The 12,682-nt window shown below is 43.2% G+C and overlaps 1 long non-coding RNA gene across 1 annotated transcript in view; it reads right to left on the reverse strand.

Annotated features, from left to right (window-relative positions):
* LOC142300891 (uncharacterized) overlaps positions 1 to 5,691 on the reverse strand; it is a 444,271-nt gene extending 438,580 nt beyond the window's left edge. Inside the window, exon 1 of the long non-coding RNA XR_012752680.1 lies at positions 5,477 to 5,691. This is a non-coding gene — a long non-coding RNA (uncharacterized LOC142300891). The remainder of the gene's footprint in view (positions 1 to 5,476) is intronic.
* Positions 5,692 to 12,682: the final 6,991 nt, after the last annotated feature.

Genomic DNA, 12,682 nt, shown 5'->3' on the forward strand with positions numbered 1-12,682 from the left:
TTACGGCATAACAGTTACATTAAAATAAAAGGTATAAACGTGAAACTTACTAAGCTTCTGCCATAGAAGTGACGTCTGCTTATGGAGGGAGGGGCTCCAAGAGATGTTAGAATCGGCCAGCATCACCCTTCATGATGCCCTCCTCGTGCTGACTGCCCCCAGAACGAAGCTGTTCCTATTATACATTAGGTAGCCCCCCTTACTCTGTGACATCATTTTATGGTCTCTTGTGGGCTGTGCTCTGATGTTCACAGAGTTCCATAATTCTAGGGTTTTTCATATCTTTGCTCCTGGGTCACACAGGTGAAAGATATTAGCGTCATATTTAATATCTCGATTTTACAGTTACATTGATACCAAACACAACGCCTCTAGCACAATTTTAGTGGCCAATACTAATTGGTCAAGATTCTGACGATCTCCCCGTCAGGTGAGACGGTGCGCTGGGTTCCGCACGACGCAGGGATTCTGGCAATGTGTTTTTCATCTTTCTAGCATTAAAGTTGCACTTCAAAACCTGCTTTGGGAGTTTTCCCGCCAATATTACAAAGAATTGTCTTTCTCTGCAGCTTTTGGCTTTTCTTCTACCATCACCCAAAGTCATAAATACCTTAAGCTTCCAGGCCAATCAGATAATCGTCATGACGATCTCTGGCTGATGGTGGACAGGAGGGGGATGGAGACCCTTCAATAGTTCTACATGACACCTCCCCCTTTTTGAGGTAGCATGGGAGATTGATTTGCCAATCGTCTCCTAAGCCTACCTCGCTGGCAACCCCCTGCCGGGACAGCCCATCAGCGTTGCCATGCTCAACACCCTTCCTGTGTTGAATGGTAAAGTCATACTGCTGTAGTGCCAAGCTCCACCGCAGTAGCTTACCATTGTCGCCGGCCACCCGATGTAGCCAGCTGAGAGGGTTGTGGTCTGTCACTATGGTGAAGTTGCGGAGAACTTTATGTCTCTTATTCCCGAGGCAGAGAGGTCAGGCAAAATGCAGCAGTTCCAGAAGGCCATAGTCACGGAAGTAGGCAAAGCATTCCCCTCACAAAACGCTAGCGGCATAGGTCAGGAATCAGTGGACAACCAAGGCGTACAGCCGAGAGGGGCACAAGTCCAATCCGCCAGAGGTAGGGGAACAGTCTTTAAGATGTGGGACAGTTTTCTCAGCCCCTCACATACCACAGCCCCTGAGGTGAGGGGTAGTGCCACAAGAAATCCTAAGTTTGACCAGATGCTCAAGGAGTACCTTGCAGATCAAACAACTGTACTCCGACATTCCTCTGTGCCTTACAATTAATGTGTATCCAAGCTGGACACGTGGCATGAATTGGCTCTCTACGCCTTGGAAGTCCTGGCCTGCCCTGCCGCTAGCGTTTTGTCAGAGCGTGTTTTTAGTGCCGCAGGTGGAATCATTACAGATAAACGCACCCGCCTGTCAACTGTAAATGCTGACAGGCTGACTCTGATCAAGATGAACAAGGGTTGGATTTGGCCAGACTTCACCACACACCAACAGCAAATGACAGCGGAATTTAAAGTTTGTAACGGGAATTTGCCATGTACCTCCACTCACCCATGGTAACACACTTCTGGACTTTGGCTAATCGCTGGACTGCTCCTCCTTCTCCTCATGCGCCATCATGGTGACCGTTACAATAGTTAAGCCGTTGTTTCAGGTATACCCCCAGTGGTAAATTTTTTCGCCCATTCTTTCTGAATGGGCATTACAACGACAGGAGACCCGCTCCTTTGCAATGGGAACAATGTTTTGAGGCCCTCATGCACATCTCTATCCAGGGACAATGTGGAGCCTCCAAATTTTTGGCTGCCCTGCCTAAGGGCTATACTACAATAGACCGACTTCCTTACAATGGGCACTTCATGTTTACAGGCCATCATGCACGTCTCTATCCAGGGACAATATGGAGCCTGACGCTGCCACCGACTGCCACACACGTGCTGTTTTTAAATGCAAGCACGGACGCAATAAGAACCTAACTGATTTTTAGGAGCGACAATTACTGAGAAGTCTGACACTATCAGACACTGCTGACTGACGTGTATTATACACTAGACTTGTGCGTTATATAATAGTTTGTGCAAAACGCGCACCTGTACGCTGCCACCGACAGACACACACGTGCCGTTTTTAAATGCAAGCACGGACGCAATAAGAACCTAACTGGTTTTTAGGAGCGACAATTACTGAGAAGTCTGACACTATCAGACACTGCTGCCTGATGTGTATTATACACTAGACTTGTGCGTTATATAATAGTTTGTGCAAAACGCGCACCTGTACGCTGCCACCGACAGACACACACGTGCTGTTTTTAAATGCAAGCACGGACGCAATAAGAACCTAACTGGTTTTTAGGAGCGACAATTACTGAGAAGTCTGACACTATCAGACACTGCTGACTGACGTGTATTATACACTAGACTTGTGCGTTATATAATAGTTTGTGCAAAACGCGCACCTGTACGCTGCCACCGACAGACACACACGTGCTGTTTTTAAATGCAAGCACGGACGCAATAAGAACCTAACTGGTTTTTAGGAGCGACAATTACTGAGAAGTCTGACACTATCAGACACTGCTGACTGACGTGTATTATACACTAGACTTGTGCGTTATATAATAGTTTGTGCAAAACGCGCACCTGTACGCTGCCACCGACAGACACACACGTGCTGTTTTTAAATGCAAGCACGGACGCAATAAGAACCTAACTGGTTTTTAGGAGCGACAATTACTGAGAAGTCTGACACTATCAGACACTGCTGACTGACGTGTATTATACACTAGACTTGTGCGTTATATAATAGTTTGTGCAAAACGCGCACCTGTACGCTGCCACCGACAGACACACACGTGCTGTTTTTAAATGCAAGCACGGACGCAATAAGAACTAAACTGGTTTTTAGGAGCGACAATTACTGAGAAGTCTGACACTATCAGACACTGCTGACTGACGTGTATTATACACTAGACTTGTGCGTTATATAATAGTTTGTGCAAAACGTGCACCTGTACGCTGCCACCGACAGACACACACGTGCTGTTTTTAAATGCAAGCACGGACGCAATAAGAACCTAACTGGTTTTTAGGAGCGACAATTACTGAGAAGTCTGACACTATCTGGACTGTTTTAGACTGTGTACACCAGCCCCAGATATGATGAAGGCTGGTATACGGTCACCACTAGGAATGGCTATATACCCTGCCTGCCTGCCTGTATACTGCTACAATAGTCCTGACAAGGACTCTTCTGGTCACTAGCCTGTATTCCGACCTGGCTATACCCTGCCTGTATATAGAAACAATAGTCCTGAGAAGGACTCTGCTACTGTACTCCGACCTGGCTATACCCTGCCTGCCTGTATACAACTAGAATAGTCCTGAGAAGGACTTCTGGTCACACTGTTTGCAGCCCTGCTCCGGAACTAACTATAAAGGGCCGCAAAGCTTTCCCTGAATCAGCGACACTCTCCCTGCACTGACTGTCTGGATAGCTGTGAGCAGAGCACAGCGCGCCGGCCGGTATAAAGGCTCGGTCACGCTGTGCAGGCCGGCCAATCACTGCAATTCCACAACTAACAGGGCTGTGGCATTGCAGTGGTCTGCCAGCCAATCCCTGCATGAGGGCTGGCTCTCAAAAGAGCGCCAACATGCAGAAATGAAGACCACGAGTACAGCACGAGTATCGTGAGATTACTCGGTCCCCGCCGAGCAGCCCGAGTACAACGATACTCGTGCGAGTACCGAGTAGTTACAAGCATGCTCGCTCATCACTAATACTAAAGTGTTATACTATTTCACAAGAACTTGTAAACTCAAAATAGATTTTTCAGTAAAAAATGCCGTATAACATGACCATATAGCTTAAAGGGACAGTTTCTTCTCAGAAAACTTTTCGCGATATGCATGGTTATAAAAGAAAACACAACAATGTTTGGCAGCAGTGGTAATATCATGTTGATGTAGTCAATTACTCAGCTCAGCAGTTCTTGCCATCGACATAATTGAACTACTGAGGTCAGTGATTGGCTGCCGTGTTTTTGAAGTGATATCAATGGAAATCAGGGCACTGGCAAACCTAGAGAGGGTCAAATAAGGACAATTTGTTTGCTTTATCGCATCACAATGGGCAGCAACATGGCTCAGTGGTTAGCCATGCAGTGCTGGGGTCCTGGGTTCAAATCCCACCAAGGATAATATCTGCTAGGGGTTTGAATGTTCTCCCTGTGTTTTGTGTGGGTTTCCTCCGAGTTCTCCGGTTTCCTCCCACACTTTAAATACATACTGATCTGGAACTTGGATTGTGAGCCTCAATCGAGACAGTAATGATGATGATAATGATGAATGTAAAGTGCTGTGGTATTAATATCATTATATAAGTGAGTAAAATAAATATATATATATAGTACGTAAAAATTTACTAAATGCCTTTATGGCTTGAATAAAGTATGAGGCTGGGTTCGCATAGTGTTTTCTCATATGGTCAGTAGCTCCACTGGGGTTATATCTGGACCCTCACAAAACAGGATTCTATTGTATGCGATGATGGGTCTATTGTCTATAATGATACAGTCGGAGTCAAGGTGTTTTCAGTCATGTATCATGTTCAGCCGTATACGTCTAATTGAGAAAATGCAATGTGAACCCAGCTATCCATATAAAACCAGTACACTGAGTAAAATCTCACAAGATCAGTATGTACGGTACATTATTCATCGCAGCTCATTGACTTCATTGTAACAAAAGAGGAAAATCCACACAAAGTAGTAATAAAAGATGTGAAATATAAAACAAAGCAAAAGCTATTTTTGAAACGTGGGATATGATCTCCTGCTGTAGATACATACTTCCCTCTAAATCATGTGATAAAATATAAATTATTCAGTCCTCCATTTTCACTTTCACTTGGATCTTTGATCATCAAAAAGCCTGCAAAGTAAACTTGAAGATTTTTTTTTTTTCTTAACCTGAATGGCACTTGAGGGCAGAGAGCTTTTAAGATTGATAGACTAAAATGCACATCCAGCAATTCCTTACATTTTTAAAATAAAAATAAGCTATCCATCCTCCTTTTGAAGCAGGTATTTCAAAGAACAAGAAAAAATGTACTTGTTTATGTGGAAAAAAATATTATTTTATATCATCAACCAAAAGCAATAGAAGACAAACAAACAAAAAAAATACATATAAACACACATATATGTTTAGAACTGCATGTATATTTATATACATATATATATATACAGTATATACTTTTTTATATATATATACATATTATATATATATATATATATATATATATATATATATATATATATATATATATATATATATATATATATATATATATATATATATATATATACACCCAGACACATACATACACACACACATATATATATATATTTTTTTTTTTTTTCCATACCTAAAATATGTTAAGGGGGAACTTACCTAAGTGTACCCTTTAAAAACCTATCACTCTTCAATTACGCTTTAGTCCCACAGAGATCCCGAATGGTCAACTTCAAGTATTTCAGCGGCTAAATAGATGAGAACATTATAAAATCCAACATCTCTTTAAACAGGGCACTGGGAATGCTCTTGTTTCCCTCATACGGGCTGTCTTGTCTCTCCTGCAGCAGGACTGAATACAGTCTAGCTTTATATACTATACCAACTGTTGTGTTCCATGAAAAAGTCCTTTTTCATGAGCTTGTTAACTTGTCCAATTTATGGCAATTGTTTTTGTCCCTGGGGTTGAAAGATACAAGACTCTGGGAAAAAATGATTGCGAGAGCTGAAAGATCGATATAGCAGAGTGAAAAAAAGTGTAGGCTATTTACTTTTTATTGATCAGATGATGTAGGATAAAGCTGCCATTATGTTCAGGGAATGCATCTTGTATTCCTCTTGAGGTCAAAGAAGGGAAAACAAATTAGACTGAATAAATATCACACTGGTTACATTTGACTAAAACTGTACTCATTATTATGTTATAAGAAATTCCATGTGGAATGTAAAGCAGAATGTTTTTATATACTTTATTACATTGAAATGAGTTAGAAACGGATTGTGCCGTGTGCATCTAATTGGGATATCATAGTTAACCACTTCAAAACCAAGTATTTGGTTAATTAACCCAATAATACAAAATCACATACATATAAATGTTTGGGAGGAGATGTGTAGAGAAGACTCAGAAGCTGAGCTCTTTCATCACGTGTTAGATGTTGGCTATATTTCATAGCCGGCATCTGTCTGTTCCCATTTTAATCAATATTGTTAATCTCTGACAGAGGCATTAAGTGTGGTCTTATTTTCATAAGCTGTTGGAATGGAGAAGGTAAAGAAACTTTATATATGAGAAAAATGGATGAAATTCGAAGCAATCTTGGCCCACACTCTGATTATAGTCTGATTAGAATATTCAGTCTGTTTTTCTCATTCATTCAAAAATCACATGTGTAAATGAGACTTTATACGTTTCTGGGATTCATTTTACTATCTTGTTTCTTCAATGAAGCTTTACAAGAGGCTGAGACAAAGATTTATGACTCGCCCACCCCAGGGCTATGGGACACCCGGTGCCGGGCCGGACTAGTCCGGGGGTCGTCAGTGGTGGCGGGGCCCGACTCCGTGACCCTGGTGGGAGTCAATTAATATGGCTTCAGTAGGGGTGATTAAAGTTTATAATATTCGTGACGCACCTGTGGTTTGCGGCTATTAAGCCGCCGCTGCTGTATGGGGCCTCCGGGGCTGGTGGAATGGCAGCGTGGATGGTCCTGCTCCCCACAGGTGGAGCGGTACCCTGGGGCAACCGTTAGTGCTTGTAAGAGTCTATGCAGTGATGGAAGTCTAGGCAATGATGGAAGTCTATGCAGTGCAGATGAAATAACAGAGGCAACACCAAGGGTGCAGTTTTAAGTTGTTTACTCACAATTCCTGGTTTATGGCGCTCTGTGCCTTTGGACGGCTGGAACCCCCCTGTCAGGGACCTCCGCTAATCCCGGGTAGATCTGGGAATAAAAGCCGGTGCACCCTTCTATTGTGTACCTCTCTTCAGCTGTCTTCTAAGCCTTGCCTTTGCTGGATGAACCTGGCTTGGCCTCCACTACAGCCTCCAGATAAGGGGCTAGCCTAGCTGGAACTTCACCCTCTTCCCAGAGGTTCTGCAGTGGGCTGTGGCCCTGGGCGCTTGCAGCCACCCTGGACCTCGGTTTTTACTTTTGGAATTGACTTCTCTTCCTCCAGTTTCTAGGGACCGTCCCCTGTCTGCAGCTTGATCCCTCAACCTGATCTTTCTGTGGAACAGGCCCTGTGCTTGAAAGCGGTTCAGTGGCCCTGGAATCCTTTCTGTATTTCTCGGTTGTGGTGTCCCCTGGACCTAGCTGGGTCCCAGGGTCTTCACCAGGAAGCGTCACTTTCTCCTTCTTGCTCCTGACTGACTAGAGCACTACTCTTCTCCCTCCTCTCAGGTCACTCTCTCTCTCTCCTCTGCCTCCCACAGACTGACTAAACTTGACCTTCCTCTTTCTACTCTACTCTCAGCTGGCTCCTACCACCTACCCAGTTGCTAGGCCCCACCCAATGGGAGAAGGGATGGGTCTTATGCCCCCCATCATACAGCATGGGGGTGGCTGCCACTATCCCCGGTCCCAAAATATGCCTAACAATGGGTGTAGTGCAGATTTGCCTGTGGACCGGCATTTACTCCTTTCCTTACCCAGGATGGGACATCACACCTCTGGCTGGGGTGCAATGTTCCTGTGGCGACAGAAGCCTCAGGGACGCCACACTATATCATGAAATGTAGGAATATCACAGGTTCAAACTCCTTAAGGGAATTTAAACATTTATAAAAAGTTTTAAAAGATCTATAAAAAAAAAAATAAAAAAGTTGAATCATCCCTTTATTCCTGAACTCTGTAAAAGTGTGATCTATCTTAATGGTAAAATAAACTAACCCAATTATAAAGTTACATAATGAGAAGCTACATCAAAACAACAAAATTGCAGTGGAGGTGGGAGGGGAGGTCTGCACGCATCTCGAAAAAAATATTAAAAACAGATAAGGATTCAAAATTGGTATCAATAAAACAGTCAGCTCATCATGCAAAAACACAAGATCTTATGCAGCTCAATCAATAGTAAAATAAAAAATGTAATGTGTCTTAAAAAATGAAGACACAAACTTTAAAAATATTTTTTACATACTTTATGAAAATGTATGCAAGTTTGGTATCATCATAGTTATAGTATTCTGGAGAGTCATGATTGGGAGTAATTTTTACCACAAAATAAAGGCCTTAAAAGGAGAAAGAAAGAAAATGGAATAAAGCAGGACAGTTTTACTTACCGACCTTCCCCGCGGCTGTAACACTACTTCCGGGTCTGATCATTAGCTCTCATTCATGTTCATTGCTTCCCCTGCCCATCATCAGTCTCGGCATCTGTGACTGGCTGCAGTCAGACCATGCCCCCACCCTCTATGACAGTGTTTATGATTGGTTGGAATCACACATGCAGTCTGTGATGTAAAATAAATTAATAAATAAATTAATTAAAAAATGGCGTAGAGTTCCCCACATTGTGGTAACCAGAGCAAATAAAGTAGACAGCTACAGGCTGCAGCCCCAGCTGTGCATGTTATCTTGGTTGTGTATCAAAATATGAGGGACCCCATGTGGCTTTTTTATTATTTAAATAAATAATTTTAAAAAAGGATGGGCAGTCCCTTCCAATTTTGATAGCCAAGATAAAGCCAACAGCTGGGGTCTGGTATTCTCAGGCTGGGGAGGCCCATAGATATTAGGCACACCCAGCCTTAAATAGCAGCCCACAGCTACCCCAGAATTGTTGCATCCATTACATGTGACAGTTCCAGCACTTTACCTGGCTCATACTAATTGCCATGGCACAGTGGTAATTGGGGTAATATAAAGGGTTAATGACAGCTGTGATTCATGAAAAATCACAACTGTCTCTAAACCATGATTAATAATCATTACTAGATCGTGCCCCCGGTAACCACAGGCTCTAGTGGTGAGCCTGCGGTAATCACCGCACATGTCAGCTGATCATCAGCAGACATATGCGGCTAACAGGCGCTGGTGGATAAGAGATCCACCTGCGCCTGCTTATCACTTAGATCAGAATCTGAATTTAAATGGTGCAATTTAAATGGTCGCAGTTGGGATTGAGCAATTCCTTGCTACCATCAGTGGCCCGGTGATGTAATCATGGTGCACTATGATGTTGCCATGGTAGCTGGAGGTCAACTGATGACCTCTGATTGTTGATGGGCGATCTCCTCGATGGTAGGGATCGGGGAGAGTCACCCGATTGTTTTGTAAAGATAAGGATTGAGACATGATCTTGCGCCCGATCACTGATCTTTGACTTTACAGTTATGTGATGAGGCAAGGGGGGCTGTAAAATAAAGAATATAGTTAATAATAAACATTGTCATTATACTTACAGGTCCCACATACTGTCTCCTACCACTTCTCCTTCTGAGTCGATCATCGATGTGCTCTCCCGGTAATCACCGCTGACTAAAGGACCTTCCATGACATCATAGCCATGTGACCAGTCATATGTGAATGTTGTATTATCTTATTGACTACAGACTGCACACATGACTATGACATCATGCAAGGTGCTGTACTGTCAGTGGATAGCTATGGACGAGCATCCTCGCCAGTACTCGGTGCTTGCACGAGCATCTCAGTATTGGCGAGATGCTCGGGCACATGCTCGGCTCTTTACAGGGTCAGCCCAGATGCAGGGATTGGCTGCCACACACTAATGCCACAGCCAATATATAGTGGTGCCAGGAATCAGGTGTTGGAGATCACTGTTGCTATAGTAACCTGCTCGTTAGGTCACTATGGCAACGGTGGCAGCGGGGATGTCACCGCTTACCAACCCACACTCTGTGCTCAATCATTGAGGGATTAGACAGCACGGGGAGAAGAAGTGTCTTCCTCCCCCCATGCTTTGTGATATAGCAGAGCTAGATCAGTGACAGAAGACCAGGATGGTAGAGGGAAGAGAGGGAGTAATAAAGATGGAGTCCCTAAGTGTGCATTTATTTCTAATAAAGTATTTTTTCTCATTGTGGTGTTTTTTTTAACTCTTTATTGGAGATTCTTAATGGCAGAGTCAAACTTGGCCTGACATTAAGAATCTCGGGCTTAATATCAACTGGTAAAACAAAGCTGGTATTAACCCCTTATTACCCAGCGTGCCACCCAGCACCAGGGCTACTGGAAGAGTTGGAGCGTTGGATACAGTGCCAGAAAATGGCGCTTCTATGAAAGCACCAATTTCTGGGGCGGCTGCGAATTGCAATTCGCAGCGGGGGGGGGGGGGGGGCAGAAAGCTTGGACCACCACGCACTGCGGATTCCAATCCCCATTTGCTTAGTTGTACCTGGCTAGACACGTCATATTTTTTTAAATAATTTTCATGAAATTCATGAAATAATTAAAAAAAAAAGCTTCCCTAGATTTTTGACTCCCAGTCAGGTACAAATAGGGAGTTGTGGGTTGGGGGCAGCCCGTACTTGCCTGCTTTACCTGGCTAGCATACAAAAAATAAGTGAAGCCCACATATTTTTTTTTAGTTTTTTGGCACAAAATTGCCAGTGAACATAACAGCAAGCAGTGGGGCTTAGAAGCCAGTAGCTGCTTGGATTACCCTTAGCTAGCAATGGAAAATGCAGTGTAAGCCCATGCATTTTTTTTTTAATTATTTTAAAAAAACAGAAAAAAAAATTGGGCTTCCCTGTATTTTGATTCCCAGCCAAGGTAAAGCCAGGCAGATGGAGGTGGCAGCCCGTAGCCGTCTGCTTTATGTGCACTGAGAGTCAAAAATACCGCGGAGCGCTACATCATTTTTTTAATTATTTATTTTCATACAACTACATATCGTGTACAATAGATTTTATATGTGTATATATATATATATATATATATATATATATGAACAACGACAAAGCAGAGTCCAGCAATAACGTGAGCAATCCAGGATGCTGTTAAAAAAATTTTTCCTTCTTTTTATTCATAAATTCATTAAAATATAATGTTCCAAGCAATTCAGAACAGCATTATCGCAGGAAAATAGCGCAGATAGGACTACGCGTTTCAGCGGTAAAATACGCCTTCTTCACGGTCCAGAATCTGATTACACATACACATACATACATACACATATATACACAGTGCCTTGCAAAAGTATTTGGCCCCCTTGAATTTTTCAACCTTTTCCCACATTTCAGGCTTCAAACAAAGATAAAAATTTTAATGTTATGGTGATGAATCAACAACGAGTGGGACACAATTGTGAAGGTGAACAATATTTATTGCTTATTTTACATGTCTATAAAAAATAAAAAACGGAAAATTGGGGCGTGCAATATTATTCGGCCCCTTTAAGTTAATACTTTGTAGCGCCACCTTTTGCTGCGATTACAGCTGCAAGTCGCTTGTAGTATGTCTTTTTCAGTTTTCCACATCGAGAGACTGAAATTCTTGCCCATTCTTCCATTGCAAATAGTGCAAGCTGAGTGAGGTTGGATGGAGAGCGTTTGTGAATAGCAGTTTTCAGCTCTTTCCACAGATTCTCTATTGGATTCAGGTCTGGGCTTTGACTTGGCTATTCCAACACCTGGATACGTTTATTTGTGAACCATTCCATTGTAGATTTTGCTTTAGGCTGGACTCAGACGAGCGTATGGCATCCGATGCGACAGCATCAGATGCAATATGCTAATGACTCCCGGCTCAGGCTCTGCTGCGAGCGTGAGCCAGGTATCATGCGACTGTGACCCGATCCTGCAATCAGGTCACAGCTGTGAAGCTGAGGGGGGGTGCTGCGGAGGAGAAGGAGGGGTTTATCCCCCCATCCCCTGCATTGTCAGCCTGTGCGTATATCGCACTGCACTGGGATAACATCCGAGTGCAGTCCAATATATCTGTCGCACCCATTCACTTGAATGGGTGCGAGGGATATGGCTCTAGCAGAAAATCGTAGCAATGCTGCCGCTTTTCTCGCATCCAGAATCTGGATGCGAGAAAATCTGACTAACTGTTCTCCTTCATTGACTAACATAGGTTCGAGTGCAATGCGAGATTTTCTCGTATTGCACTCGTCCGATTTTCATGCTCGTGTGAGCATACCCTTATGTTTGGGATCATTTTCTTGTTGAAAGACAAATCTCCATCCGAGTCTCAGGTCTTTTGCAGACTCCAACAGGTTTTCTTCAAGAATAGTCCTGTGTTTGGCTCCATCCATCTTCCCATCAATTTTAACCATCTTACTTGTCCCTGCTGAAGCAAAGCAGGCCCAAACCATGATGCTGCCACCACCATGTTTGACAGTGGGCATGGTGTTTTCAGGGTGATGAGCTGTGTTGCTTTTACGCCAAACATATTATTTGGCATTGTGCCCAAATAGTTTGATTTTGGTTTTATCTGACCAGAGCACCTTCTTACACATGTTTGGTGTGTCTCCCAGGAGGCTTGTGGTAAACTTTAAACAACACTTTTTATGGATATCTTTGAGAAATGCCTTTCTTCTTGCCATTCTTCCATAAAGGCCAGATTTGTGCAGTGTACGACTGATTGTTATCCTATGGACAGACTCTCCCACCTC

This window comes from Anomaloglossus baeobatrachus, chromosome 1, assembly GCF_048569485.1.
Source record: "Anomaloglossus baeobatrachus isolate aAnoBae1 chromosome 1, aAnoBae1.hap1, whole genome shotgun sequence".
Classification (NCBI taxonomy): Eukaryota; Metazoa; Chordata; class Amphibia; order Anura; family Aromobatidae; genus Anomaloglossus; species Anomaloglossus baeobatrachus.